The following is a 15,114-nucleotide window of genomic DNA, read 5'->3' on the forward strand; positions in this document are numbered from 1 at the left end:
TTGGGATAACATCCTGGAGGGTAGAGAGGCTCATGAAAGCTGGCTGATATTCAAGGATCACCTTCTCCAGTCCCAAGAGCATTTCATCCCATCTAAGAGAAAAGTCAAGTAGAAACTCCAGGAGGCCAGCTTGGAAGAGTAAGCAGCTCCTAGAAAAGCTCAAATTGAAGAAGGAATCATACAAGGGGTGGAAGCTATGGCAGGTATCCCAGGAGGATTACATCGAGGTTGTCCAAGCAACTAGGGATCAGGTTAGGAGAGCCCCCATGCAGGTAGGGAAGGAGAGAGAGAATGAGGATAGAGACTCTCTCAATTGAAAACTAAACTACACAGCTTTAATTAAACACTAATTATATATACATATATATATACATATATAGTATATACACATAATTATACACATTTGTGGAATGTGCAAAACCTTTATTGCCTCCCCCAACCCCCAGCAATTCCCACAGCACTCTCCTTTGCTGTGAACAGTCCTGAAAATTCCCAGAGTGCAGAGTGATGAGGGTTAGGAGAGCTCAAGCTTAGGGATCAATAGTGATGGTTGGATGGAGTCCTCCCTGGATGCCGGCCATGGATGGAAGGGAAGGGAAGAAGAAGCATGAAGGAAGTTTTTTTCCGTGATCTCTGACCTTTCTCTGAGATTATGTAGGTCTATGGAATGGAATATCTCTGGCCAGTTTTGCTGTCTGTCTAACTCAGCCTCCTATGGGGGGTGTCATAGACAGGTACCATATGAGGAGGCAGAGCAAAGATGTGAGACACTTAAAAAATAAAATTTCATTGACATAGGTTATTGCAACAAGTGAGGTTTCTAAAAGTTACAATATTTCACAGAAATAATTTTCAATAGTGGCCATAGTTGGCCTATCTTGTCTTTACAAATAGATGACAGATTAATTTTCTGTGGATTTATTCCTTACAGGGAAAATCTTTTTATCTGAGAGATACTTCTCTTTTTTTTCTCTCTGTTCTCTTACTTAGCCTCTGCAAAGATGTAGTTCACTAAAAAGAAAGTTTCCATATGTTTTGTTAATCTCCTTTTATTTTGTGATTTGCTAAATCTCACAGTACAGGAAGTAGAGGCATCTGTTTTGACCATGTTAATAATACAACTTTTCTATATAGCTTTTCTCAGCAGATGTCTTTTAATGCCACTTTAGTCATCTTTGTAAATCCAAGTGCTTCTGAATCTTCAAATACTTTGTGTTTGAAGATGTCCAAAACCTGACATTTGCATAGAAAGTTATTTTGATATTAAGAGCTTAACGAAATCTGTATAAAAGAATTAGGATTAGGGCCAGTTATGAATTTCCTTTGATCATTTTTTGTCTTATAAAATATGGTGGAGAATATAAGACTTCATTTACAATAGAGGAATATATTCAATAATTGTCTTTAATTATATCACTAGTTTGGGAGATGCAATCTACTTCCAAGAATTAATAAACAACATAGACAAAATTAAAGATGGAGTGACAAAAACTAGAGAAGAAATTCAGATGCACAACAGAATATATGGCCTGAAAATCATACTTTGTTGGGCTATTTAAGAAGTGAGTAATTTATAATCATCAGTGCCTTCATTTTGACGCATGTGTCTAGTTTGACATTTACACTACCTATGTTAATTGGAAACAAATTTGCACAAATGTTATGAGAGTAGTATTTTGAATATGGAGGTAAAGTATACTTACCACTAACATGCTTCAAGAAGCATAGGCCCTGTTTGCGTTGTAATAAAGCTAGGATTTTCTTTGGGTGCAGTATAGCCTTTGAGTTTCAGCAATTATAAGTGGTACCACTGAGTTTATTTAAAGACTGTAATGACATCTGTTCCCCAGGTTTTCTGCCATGAGGGAAGTGAAGGGAGCTTTGGCACAAGTACTCCTCATGAAGAAAATAAGTGCCTGCACATGATGCAGAGGCACAAAGTCTAATCAGAGTGCTAATCCTCCAGGAGGTTTCCTTGATTTTCCCACTGGACATCTGGATTTGTGCTCCAGTAGCAGAGTATCCCAGCTAGTACAGATTGAGCATTATTGGACAGTGTTTGCTAAAGGTAGCTTTAAAGGTAGCATAACAAATATAAACACAACAATAATTCTTAATTACACAATACACCACAGCACAGAAACTTCAGATTATATGTCCCTCAACTTAAACAAAAATCAATCTTGTTCTGTTTCCTGATTATCAATCAAACATGCTTGAGGTCTTCTTATAATTCATATTGGTTCTCCCACACCATATCATGTCTCTTCATTGCTAGGAAGAAAGATTGAAAAAAAATCTATAGCAAACTGTATTTTCTGTAAATGATGAAAGATCCAAGTTTCTAAAAGCATTTTTGAGTGGAAGCAGCAAAACAGCATTTGCAGATTAATGCCTACAAAAATAAAATAAAATACAAAAATAAAATACAAAAGGTAAAATTACATTAAATTATATAGTTTTGTCTCTTACTTAACTCACTAAATCTTGAAGCATAGTTTCCCCTGAAAACTAAGCAACATCTTCAAGATAATAATTATCATGTACAAAGATAAAATAAATAAAAAAATTAATAAAATAAAATAATTACTTGTACATTGTTTTTGTCTGTGTATATTCTAGGGCTGCTGTATAGTGGAAATGGTTTTTAAAGTTGCAATAGAAATATTCATCCTTCTCTAGAGGTCATGACATGTGAGATAAAATTCTATGGGAAGGATTATTATTTAATTAGTTATAATATTTCTACAATTTTTATTAAATGTCTCTCAAAACTTTCTTTCACAAATATATTTTATATAACATTTTTCCTAACTAGGGAGAATAAGATTAATTACCTGTGAATAAGACAATTCATCCTGTATTTTGGAAAAAAAAATATAAATAAAAAAAAAATATATATATATTTAAGGCTATTGCTTATACTGCTTGTTTCTCTCAGTAAGATCTGAGGTAGAGGTTTTTGGTACATATATGCTATAAGAGTTATTAGAAGGGACAATATTTAAGTCCACAGTTAAAATTGAGCTTTACATATGCCTGAGGTTTCCAAAACCATTCAGTTGTATCACAGCAGTCTGACAAGAGGAAATGTTGATTCCCAGCAGAGTGAATGATTGTTATTGAAAAAAAACAGGTCACTTTGGTGATCCAAAATAATTAATCAACTGTTGATCTCTTTCATCCATGGGTAGATTAGTTATCTCTGCTTTTCCCAAACTTTCCTTACAACTTAGATTTTTACTTAAAATGTGTCCAGTCCCTTTGCATGGGTAGAGAAAAGACTATTTTCAACAAATTATTGTAAGCAAAAAAATACATGTTATAGCTATTATTACTAATTGTATGCATATAATATAGTGTGTAACCCTGATGATGGAATGTTGCATATATCTATGTAAAAAACACAGCATAAAACTCACTGTTGAAATGGTAGTGTTCAAATTTGAAGGAGTGTGTAGGCTCCAACTCAGTCTACTGACATTAGCCAATATTTTATCAAGCCTTTTTATGGCACAACACCATTTTCTATACTGTTTTCTCCCTTTTGAAACAATGACCACTTTATTGGTCATTAGTGTGATTTGACTCCATATGAGCCTAATTATATTCAAATGTGTATTACTCCAAACCAGGTGAAGTAGAGCCCCAGCTTGAGTTACGAGAAATCTGAATTCACCACAAAAATAAAATATTTATAACATATTCACATTTTTAATTAGACAAAGTATTTATCTATCAATAAGTTATATAAAATTTAATTTGCAGATTACATTAATTGAGTGTTTAATATACAAACAGGTCTAGTGTCGATGACCATGAAAACATTTTGTCTTTGATAAAATTAAGAAAAAACTTGTAAACCTTATCTCATGTAGCAACTTGAAATTTAACATAAAGGCATTTTTCCAAGTAAATTTATGATGGGAGAAAATAGTTAATCTAGCTTTTTAAATCTTTGAATAGATTTCATATTCTTTTCTATTTCTGCTGTTACTTCGATACCACTCAACCAATTAAAGGTTTACACTAAAGTTGGAACTACTTGAAATACTCCACTCAAAGCCTCAACCATTTTGACAAATTTCAGTGTTTAGTTTTAATTTGAAATCATAACATAATATTTTGACAAAGAAAACTTTATTGGCTAGTGTTGACAAGATAATATAATGTGAAAATAATTGTTTCAGACTGTTATGAGTAATATTGCTTTACCTTTATAGTGTCAAAACCAGTACAATGAATTAATGGCAGAGTAAACAGTGGGGCTCTAACAGTCCTTACTTCTCAGTCTACAGTCCAGCCACAACATGTTAACCAGAGCAAAAAGGTTTTATATATATTAGGTGTCCAGTCAAGAATCTGTGAAACCATAGTAGCTATTCTGCTGCAGTTGTACAAAACACTCAGCTTGAAAAACACTCATAATCTGATTCTTGAACTTACTTCAACCTGGGATAATCTACATGAAACAGCTATCATTAACAAAATAGTCTGTTTATAATGTTAATTCTGGTAAATATCAAAACTTTATATAACCAAAAAAGATAATAAATTTGGTCTTCAGAAATGACTGCGATCTACATTCTTAAATGTGTATAAATATATACACATTTATATATGTATGTATGTATTTTCATATATATGTGCGTGTATATAAAAGTACCTCTGGTTTGTAATTCAAAAGATTGATTTTTAGATATCTGAATACACGAACATCATTGTCTTCATAATTCAACCACCTAAGTGTTGTTATCTTATAAAATTAGAAAATATTCCACAATGTTACCTAGTATTTAACACTAAGTATAACTATCCAGATATATTTAGTATTTGACTAAGCTACCATAAATTAGAGCCTTCTGTGATAAGTAATTTAGGATCTGTACTTAAATGCAAGCAACATCAGAAGGACAACTCCTTTTATAATTGCACTTCTACAACATGAACTGCTTACCCGAACAAAAATATCGCAATTTTGTTATCCTTCATTAAAAGTAATTCATAGAGTATATAGTTGGCATTTGCATTTTCAACATCAAGAGGAGATTCTGAATAAGCACTGCCTTGAGGTCACTTCCTACATCAGTTCAGTCTGCAGGATCAGTGTTATCATCTCCATAATCATGTATGTCTATCTGACCTGAGCAAAGTTGCCACTAAAACTGTCACTGCTGAGTAATTCACATGACTGCCTGGGATCTGAGAAAGCTTGTTTACTTAAGTGTTTCCTACATTCCTATATTTTTCAAAACAAGCAACAACCCTTCATCCTTTGCAACTGGTAATTACAGAAAGAAGTCAAAAGACCTGCTCAGCTGGTTTATGGTGATAATGTTTCCTCAGGAAATACTCATTTAAAGTACGTGTGTCTCAGTCGCTCCTGTCTTGGAATTTCTGGCAAGAGAAATTGTCCGGAGCTATTTATATCTCTTAATAGATTTTACGTTTTCTTCATGGAAATTTTAGAGTATTTTTCAGTTGGCTGACCACATTTGGCAATTAGCACAAGTAATCTGCCATTCTCTAGTGAGTATGAGCTTAGTCAGGTATGAAAGTACATTGGTTTTGAAAGTATTCTCCACAATATTTTTTTCATTAAATGATTATAATATTGTTCCCAGTAACCATGTTATATGGGTGTCACACATATTTAACAATCCATTTTCAGCTGACACATTTATTTTCCCTTGTGTTTATGCATTAATACAGTACATATCTGCCTGTCTTGAATTACCTTCCTAAATACTTATTAAGGAGAACAAAAACATATCCCTCGTCTCTGTCTGATATATGGTGTAGGAATTAACATTACATTTCATAGTGATTTAAATTTGTTGAAGTTGTTTAGGGAGATAATTCTGACTATGAATTTGAATTTTCAAGGCAGATAATAGACAGATATTTTCCACAAAAATAAAGGAAAAACATGCATTTATATGCTTTAGAATGATTTGAAAACCTCAGCAGTAACCATTTTTATTAAACCAATATTTGTGAGAAGATAGTTGTCTTTATTAAGGGGTCATAGGCAATATAGTCCTCACATGGGATATAAAAGCTGTTTTTCATCCTTAGGTGGACTTCTAGAGGAATTTACCTTCAAATAGCATTTCCAAGAGGCATGGGTAGATATTTCATTGCTGCTTCTGTATTTATAGCTGTGGTATGAGAACTTATTTATGAACCTGAGGCTCTGAGTTGGATCAAAGGGGCTAGAGAGTGCCCCTGACAATCCGAACATTGTTTAGTATTGCTTTGAAGCAGGAGCAATATCAGGTCTCACTGCCAAATTAGGACTGTGGGTATTTTATTTTTCGTTTGCCTGTAAAAGAAAAAAGGCAGCAATTTTATTTTTCTCTGAAGGCAAATATTGCAAGGTTTTTACAGTAATACAGGCAGACTGAGTAATCTCAAAGGTCTGTGAAGGAAAGAAAGGATTTTGCAATTCAATTAACAGTTTAGATTTTTTTTTTTAAGTGTAATTACCTGCAGAACCACAAAGCCACAAAACTAGCACAAGCTTAGAGGAGAACTAATGACTATGAGCTCACATAAAGAATGACCCAGACTCACAAACACTTTTAAAGTGCATTAGAGAAATAATATAAGAAGAATTGAGTCTCTCCTCCACCACAGAGAACTGTATGACTGCAACTGACCAGTGGGATATAACCCTCCAGTGACAGCACATGAAGATGAGATTTCTAGGCTTCATCAATGTAACAGTTCAATTAGCTGAGCATCCTAGTGATTTCAGCAGCCTGTTTTCAACAGTGGCCTGTACCTGACCACCCACGGGCAGATCCATGAATTAATGTAGCCCAAAGTTAAACTGCCCATAATGCCTTTCTAACATTGCTTACACTCTGAAACTTCAGGCAAGACATATTTATTTATTTTCTTAATCTGAAAATGCAACTTTGAAAACATTCTAGCGGTAAGAACAGACACTCAGACACACAAAGCCTCATTACACATACCCACTGATGGATGTGTTCTGCAAATCATAGTGAATTTCTGTCCCACTGGAATTAAGACACTTTCAGGATTTTAAGCAATGTGAAAACTGAAATGCTATGTGTTTCTGAATGAGTAATGACTGATCTTTTCTTCCTTTCTAATAAGGCTGAGTTACAGCTTATATGGCTCAAACCAAATGTGATAAACCAAAGGTGAAGGAATCTTCGAGTCTTTTGGAATATACAGTAAGCTCTGAAATACAGAGGAAAATATGACATATAGTAAAAGTGTTGCAGTGCAGTTGGCTAAGTAGAAGAATAACTTATTTTAAACCATGCTTTCCCTGCAAGTTCTCTGAAATGGATAGGTACTGCTATGATCTCTTCTGTACTGTCATCCCACAGTGGCACTCATTCACCTTCCCCAGGGAAACATTATAGTATCACAGTTACAGTTTTCTTCCTAATTAAAACAGTAGTCAGGATGTCACTCACATGACATTGTTACCTTCTTCAGGCTAAAAGACAAGCCTTATAATGCTTTGTTCAGAAATGTCAGAATCAGGTTATTGACCATAAAAATTTACTGCAGCAGCTGGCCTGAATCTTTGGACACAGATGTGTACATTTTTAGCACAGCTTAAAAATGACAGAGGCAATGCACAGAAAATAAGCAAAGCTTCCTTGTTCCCTACTCTCTCTCAAAGCATACAGAAAACCTTGCAAAATGAACTGGTGCAGACCTGCTAGTGCAGCACTGGTATTATTTTTCTGCTGCCATAATGGATCATCCCACTAGAGTCAACAGAAACAATCCCCTAAATATGGATTGTGCTATTACAATACAATGCTGAGGAGGAATACCAGTGTTGTGGGAAGGTACATTTCCACCTGTTTCTTTCTTGACCATCCAGTCTCCAAAGGCCTAATTCTGCTTGCATCTTGCTAAGTGCTGGAGGGGGAGGAGAGTATTATGGGAAGTATACCGGTGATAGTGATAGTTTTATAAATCTAATTTTGAGAATTGTAGCTGATCTGAAAGACAATGCTACTTTAGGTATTTCCAATTTTCTTATTTGTTACACTGCAGTTTTTTAAAAAATAAATGCAAGAAAGAACCAGCTCAACGTAGATGTCTAAAGATAAGGGACCAAGACCCAGTCTCTTGGCTACTATGGCAACAAGCACAAACTACAGTCTAAGTGCTACCAATCTTGACTGTCTCTGTTTGTCCCAGCAGTTTTAAGTAAAAAAAATGCATTTTGTCTCTAGGCTTCCTTCGAAGAATATTTTTGGGACAAGAACTTGAGTTTTCATCTTACTGAAAAAAAAAAGAAAAAAAAAAAAGAAAAAAGAAAGAAAGCTCTTAAGTCATCTGTGAGAAACATATTTCCTTAAATCCATCTATTATTCATTTACCATCCCTTAATATGACCTGTAGTTAAGTGATACCATGACTAGACTTCCTTTTCATGAAAGAAGGCTGTCTTCTGAAAAATATGGATAGAATTATTTATACAGATAAAGCATATGTTGTGAAACTCACTTTGCTTCAGTTTTAAATTTAATGCTGTACTGTTTATTACTATCATTTTATCTCTTAATCAAGACACTACCAGATTAAAAAAATATATATATCATTTCCTCTTCACTTGTCGTCTCTTTTTTCATCTTTAATCAAATGGGAACAATAGTATTAATTTCCTTCATGTTCTTTCCCATTTCTGCATCTGAGGATTTTAAGTCATATTGTTTAGGAAAGACACTCTGAAGTTTGCTAGTGAGATTGTTATGAATCCCATAGCTTGTCAAGAATTATCACTCTAAATGTTCACTTGAAACAGAATTATGTAATCTCACAAATGCAGGCTGATTGCACCATCATCCACAAATCTTCCAGACACCTGGTCCTGGTTCTCCATCACTTTGTACCTTGAGTAATCATCCCCAGTGACATTGAAAGCAAGTGTGTATTAACATACAGCCATGGAGAACTGAACCAGGATTTCCCTGTTATGAGGTATAAACAGGAATCAGTGGCCTGTCAGTCACTTTGATCTAGAACAGGGGAGAGCAGATCAAAAGAGAAAGTGAAGAGAGGCTTCCAAAAGAAACCTTTTGCAGAATGTGTCTGCATGGACTATTTTTAAACTGAGTACAACAATGTCTGGATTTTGTTAGGAATTAATGGTAGCAGCCTTATACTAACTCTGTTTTTGACAGAAGCATCAGCAGTCTTCTATTAATTATTTTCACATGTGGTAAGCTGAGGTATGTGTCTTTGTATTAGAAGAGAAGACAGTATAGACCAGAAAGATCAAATTATTAAATGTACGTATGGTGACTACAGTAAAGGTTTTGCAGGGTCTTACACATGTGCATGAGTTGATTTCATATTTCCGTATACATAAACTTCAGTGGAAATACTCAATAAATAGGATTATTACTCTTTTAAGCCTCTGTATTTTAAATTTAGGCATGCATAAGTGTTTGTGTGCATGTGTCTAAATACAGTTTGATTTATTTGATTGGTTCACTACCTGTAATATATATATAGTTCATTTTAATTGTGTTAATATATATTTAGATATATAATACATAGATATATATTAATGATAATGTATTAAACATTAGTGCAAAGATTATATATGTATCTAGTCTCTCTGCCAGTAAACATTTTTTTTTCCTTTGCCCCTTCTGTTGTAAAATTTTGCTTTGTTTTTTAACTCAAGGAACCAGGGACACTTCTGCTCATAGAATTCCTCATTAGGCCCACCACAAGCAGAGAATTTGCAGACTAATTTCACTCTTGTCATGATTTGGTGAACTGAAGCTCCTTTCCACCAAAAAAGAAAGAGACTGAAAAGAAAGAATTGTTGCACACTGCTGACTCTTGCCCAGGAGACTGTCTCATTGGAAGTGGACTTGCTGACACCTTTTCAGCATCCTTACGGTGAGCCAATCCTACATCAAGCTCTTTCATGTATTTGTAGACCCACAGGCCAGAGGATAATACACCAATTTCTGTGCGGTAGCAGTTTTATCTTGACATTTCATCCACGTGGTTTTCTGGAAAGAAGTTAAATTTGTCCTAGCCTTTAAGATCAGAAAATTATTGGCTCTACTTCTCCAGCAAGGTTAGAGGCAGTCTTTTGTTAACAAGAGGGACAAATGCACTATTTCATATTTGTTAATAGGTCACATTGCATGATCCCTTAGGATATTTTATTCAGTCTATTTAATATTTCCAGTTTTGTTCTGGTCTAGTGTTAAGATAAAAAGCCCTTTCTTTCATCACTTTCCAACTTTTAAGGACTGTTCTGTATCAGGAAAGCATTCAGCACTATGACTACTGAAGACCCTGAAAAATGAGATATGGGGGGAAATACTGCTATTGCTTTAAAATCACAGAATTGTGGTAAAGCTTGATATGGGAGAATACCTTCAGTCAAGTCATCAATGGTACCTTCTTACAAGGCCAAAATTTAACATTCTTTGCTTTAATTATAACTGTGTTTACATACATAATATATGTTTTTATTGTATAGTATGAAGATACTATACCTGGGGTGCGTGTAGATGTGTATGTTTTTTATTTATGAATGAATGTAGACAGAAATACATTTTAAAAGCAGTAAACCTTGAAACAAAAACTGTTGATACAGTATATATTAACATTGTGAGTTTAAAAGAATACCTTTCATTTTTTACAAACGAAATATATATTACAGGCTTCACTATTGAACAGGAAAAGGAAAAGGAATGGAAAATAATGTAGCAGAGTATGTAACAGAACTTGGAGCAAAGATAGGTGTATGGATCTGTTGGAGATCACAAACTGTACTGGAATGTAGACTATTTTTTATGGACCTTCATGCACATACATGCATATACATGCTTGACTACCATAAGGTCTTATTGACACAGTGTATAAGCAGACGTTGGGATGTTTCTCTTCTATTTTCTTGGTTAATATTCTAAAAATTAAGCTGCCGGGAAGCAAAACATTTTGATAATTCATAGCTTAAAAAAACTTCCTTAGTGATTTGATGACAAACATGCCTGTCTGTATTATACACTTTCTTTAAATAAGCAAACTGTTGTGGCAAGTATCTTGCTAGAGTAAATCAGGGAAAGTAAATCTGAGGATTTTTAGAATTTGAGCCTTGTCAGGCTCAAATATCATTTCAGTGCCACTAGCCTTCTATGATTTTTTATTATATTTGGATATAAATTTGAAATGCTCGAGTCAGTCCTTCAGATTATGCTAGCATGTTTCAATATATCAATATAATAAACTATTTTTCTATGCAGCTTGGAGCAGAAACTTGGGACTATTTCCTCCTGTTTCAAGATGCTTTTGCATTTTGCCATGTGCTTCCAATGGCATCACAGAAGTGGCTTTTTTTTCATATAGCTGGAAGGTAGTCTCAAATGGCTGGTTCAAACCACCACTGTTTCCATTTCCTTAAGTACCTCCAAAGCCTCTTATACTGTTCAGACTGAAGTAAAAAATCATGACTATTTTGTAGAGCCTTGAAAACCATGGACTTCTACACACTGTGCTTTCTTTTGCAAGGCATACTACCAGACAAAATTACAGCCTCTTAATTAATAGCTGAGCATTATCATATGAGCAACTCATCGTCTCCCCCAAGTGGATCATTACATTATATTACCAACAGACTCTTCCAGGCCTATATTGAATCTTCTTATTTCTTCTATGTTCTGATTCAATCTGGAGCTTGCATTAACGACACAGTTACATGTCAAAAAGAAACTATCAAAAACCCACAAATTAACTTATCACTGCAGAAAATTAAGTACATTTGCAGCTTTTTTCCATACAAAAAATCTAACCTGTATTCATGCATGTGCACATATAGATACATATACATGATAGGAATTAAATAGTGGACAAGAAAACAAGTAATGATTTTTTTTTATATATGAACATTTTGTTCATAAAGCTTCCTAGGTTTTATTTAAAAAATTAAAAATAAATAAATAAATAAATAAAGCCAAGAAAAAAACACCACACAAAAAGAGACATAATGCTTCTTAAACACAGAAGGTGACTTGCAAATAAAAAGCAGTACCATGAGAGCAACCAAGTACTGGCACAGCTTTCTCAGAGAAGCTGTAGAGTCTCAGTCCCTGAAGATATTAAAAAACCTTCTGGGCATAGTACTGGGCAATTGGCTCTTGGTGGTCCTGCTTGAGCAGGGGCATATGAACAGACAACCTCAGAGGTCCCTTCCATCCTCAACCATTCTGTGATTCTCTTTGATCCTATTAATCCTCATCCCAGATCCTTTAGCTTGTAATTATGTACATAATTGATTCTAGAAGGCTATTATCACTCATAATAAAAAGTGACAGAGCCTTAAATGCATCACATTAATACATAACTCCTTTGCTACCTATGTCTTTCCCACAGAGCTACAGCAAACTTTCTGCCTCTAATGGTAGCATATCCTTCTGATATTCCCTTCTTTCCACCTACCAGTGCCGTTTGACTTGGAAAGTGCTGGTTGGAGGTGCTGTATTTTATCTATTTCTTCATTATTTTTTACAATGTTTTTCTGGCTGCTCTTAGAGGAATGCAGAGGAAGCATACAGATAGGACAGTCATTGAGACATAATTAAGATATCAACAAAGCAGAATTGTACTATGATTAACTAGCAGATGGATAAAACTTTCAGACATAAGGAACTGGGATGCTGTTAAGTAAGTATTAGAATGTTAGGATAACACAATTTATAACTCCAGGCATTATCAGAAAGTTACTATACTGCAGTGAATGATGAGATCTTAGATATGTAAATGAACACGCTCTCCATGTAGATGTAAAACTGTATTTAAAAATGAGCTATCAGTATTATTGTAATGTGAAATTGACACCTTAGAACATTAACTTGAGGTTTAGTTGAGGTTTTTAAAGTTTAATCCTGCAAAATGATGGAGAAATGCTAATAGGAAAGAATAAGCAAAATGTTGAAGTAGAAGCTCTTTGGTTTAGAAAGACAATCATAGATACATGGTATACAGAAAGTATGACAGTTTTAGAGCCAGAGACTATTGAAGCACATGGAAAAAATAATTATTCTTAATAAATTTTGCATTACACTGCTATTGGCTCTGTGTGTCCTGATAAGGAAATTCGATGTCAACCCTTACTGCTCCTGAATCACACACTTCCAAGTGGACCTTACAGGCTGAAGTTCAAAGTGACCCTTAAAGACTCTAGAAAATCTTGTGTTACTTCACTCTATGTACTACATTTTTCCCCAAAGTGGCAATCTAGCACTTGTTCTGCAGTTTCATATGAATATGTAATTTGCAGTTGCAGAAAGGGTTTGGAACAGCAAAAGGCAAATTAGAGCAGCACACTTTGCATGTGCTTTGCTTAGCTGTAGATGGTAGACACAAAGCAGTAAAGACTAAAGAGTTTTGTATGAATACTTCTGGGAAAAAAAGAATATAATCCTGAGGTTTGTGTATGACAAGTGTAAATGAAGTATTATGTAAATAAAATTTTCTTCCCTAACCTATAAAAAAATAAGCAGATGACATTTGCTACTTCAAGTTGCTAGAAAGTCTTTTCACCTCTGGCAGACAAGAAACACCCCATTCAAATCTAGAGGTTTTTTGCTGAAAGCTGTTTATTTCACTATAGTTAAGGTTGTGAGTGATCAGGTAAAAGTATTTATTTTGCCATTACCTAAGGCAAAGAACATTGTCTCAATGGACACAATAGGACACATAAAGGGTTTGACTGTTTTTCTGCAGAGGAAGCTACCTTGTTAATCACTTATTAGTGAGAATTACTATTAGTTTTACTAGGATGACAGACATAACAGATTAAGAAACAGAATACATAAATCTATGCCAGTGTCCAGATTGCTATACCTGGCTTAATTAATTATCTTAGGGAAATGGATTTCTTTGCACTAGATCATAGATGATATAATAACTGGAAAATAGACAAAAGCCCTTCTATTCCTTACAGCAAGTACAAGAGTCTCTTGTATGTTCATATTTATTCTGTTGTTAGTTAGAGAACGGTCATTCCATTCAGTAAGCGAAAATATAAAAACTTATTATTTGCATTCAGACTGAAGTGCTTTATGGCATCTGTGGTTCATTTTGCCATTGCCACATTCTTATAGAGATCTCTCCAGACTATCTTTGTGATAGCACAAGACTTTCTTCCTTCTCAGTGTGGCAAGGACTGTTTGGTCAATTACAGTATATATTTCCACAAACAGCCCAGAAGAAACAGTCAACTAAAATCCATGGATGCCTGCAGCACTCTTTTAAGTAAAGCAAATGGTTTTATGGCGTAATATTTAGATTGGAATTTCAGTTAATCAGCTGTGCAATTGAACATGTTCATACAAAATAGATATATTGTAGAAACAGTCTACAGTGTTCCATTGCAAAAAGCAGTTTTTCATCAAAGCATTCTTGATTCAGAAGGCAGCTTAGTCTAGTATTGCAGAATGCTCAATTATAGCTGGTCAATCATTTTGGAAAAAAAATCTATTCTAACATAAGAAGGAAAAAAAAAATAGGCATCGATTTATTTTTAAATTTTGGTTTTAATAGTAAGAAGGCAGACAGCACACCATTTGCTTTTGAAGGGAGATGGAAATAATAAAAATATTATTTTAAAGTCTATATCTACAACTGATTGAAGATAAAAATCAGGCTCAATGGTTTGGGGGATTTTTTTTCTTTTCCAAGTATAATGTCAGTTCTTTCTTCAGACATATAAAATTTAATATAAGAATGAGTTATTTATGTGCAGAAGGGATACATTTTCATAGTATCCAGTATTTCTTAAAGGGCAGAATGACATGGTTGCTGTGGTCAGAAAAGTAAAAATGATACTTCTGTGCAGAACAGATTGGCTTTCCAAGTTAGATCCTCCTCTGGGGAAAATGTATGTAGTTAACTTCACTGCAATTGAGTTATATTGATTTATATCCATATTAGGCTCTCTGTGTATTCAACCTTCATCAATTTCTTTTACTGATAAAATGAAGTGTACTTTGTACACCATTAAATAAAGCTGGCCACAAAATAATGTCAGAATGGTGTTGAAAATCATTACAGATAAAGCAATTAACCTACTTTTCTTCAGCA

At 34.3% G+C, this 15,114-nt stretch overlaps 1 pseudogene; it reads right to left on the minus strand.

The window, feature by feature from the left end:
* The window catches only part of LOC104391695, a 175,041-nt pseudogene that overhangs the window by 157,867 nt on the left and 2,060 nt on the right, over window positions 1-15,114 (minus strand).

Source organism: Chaetura pelagica, unplaced genomic scaffold (assembly GCF_000747805.2).
Source record: "Chaetura pelagica isolate M959 unplaced genomic scaffold, ChaPel_1.0 scaffold126, whole genome shotgun sequence".
Taxonomy (NCBI): domain Eukaryota; kingdom Metazoa; phylum Chordata; class Aves; order Apodiformes; family Apodidae; genus Chaetura; species Chaetura pelagica.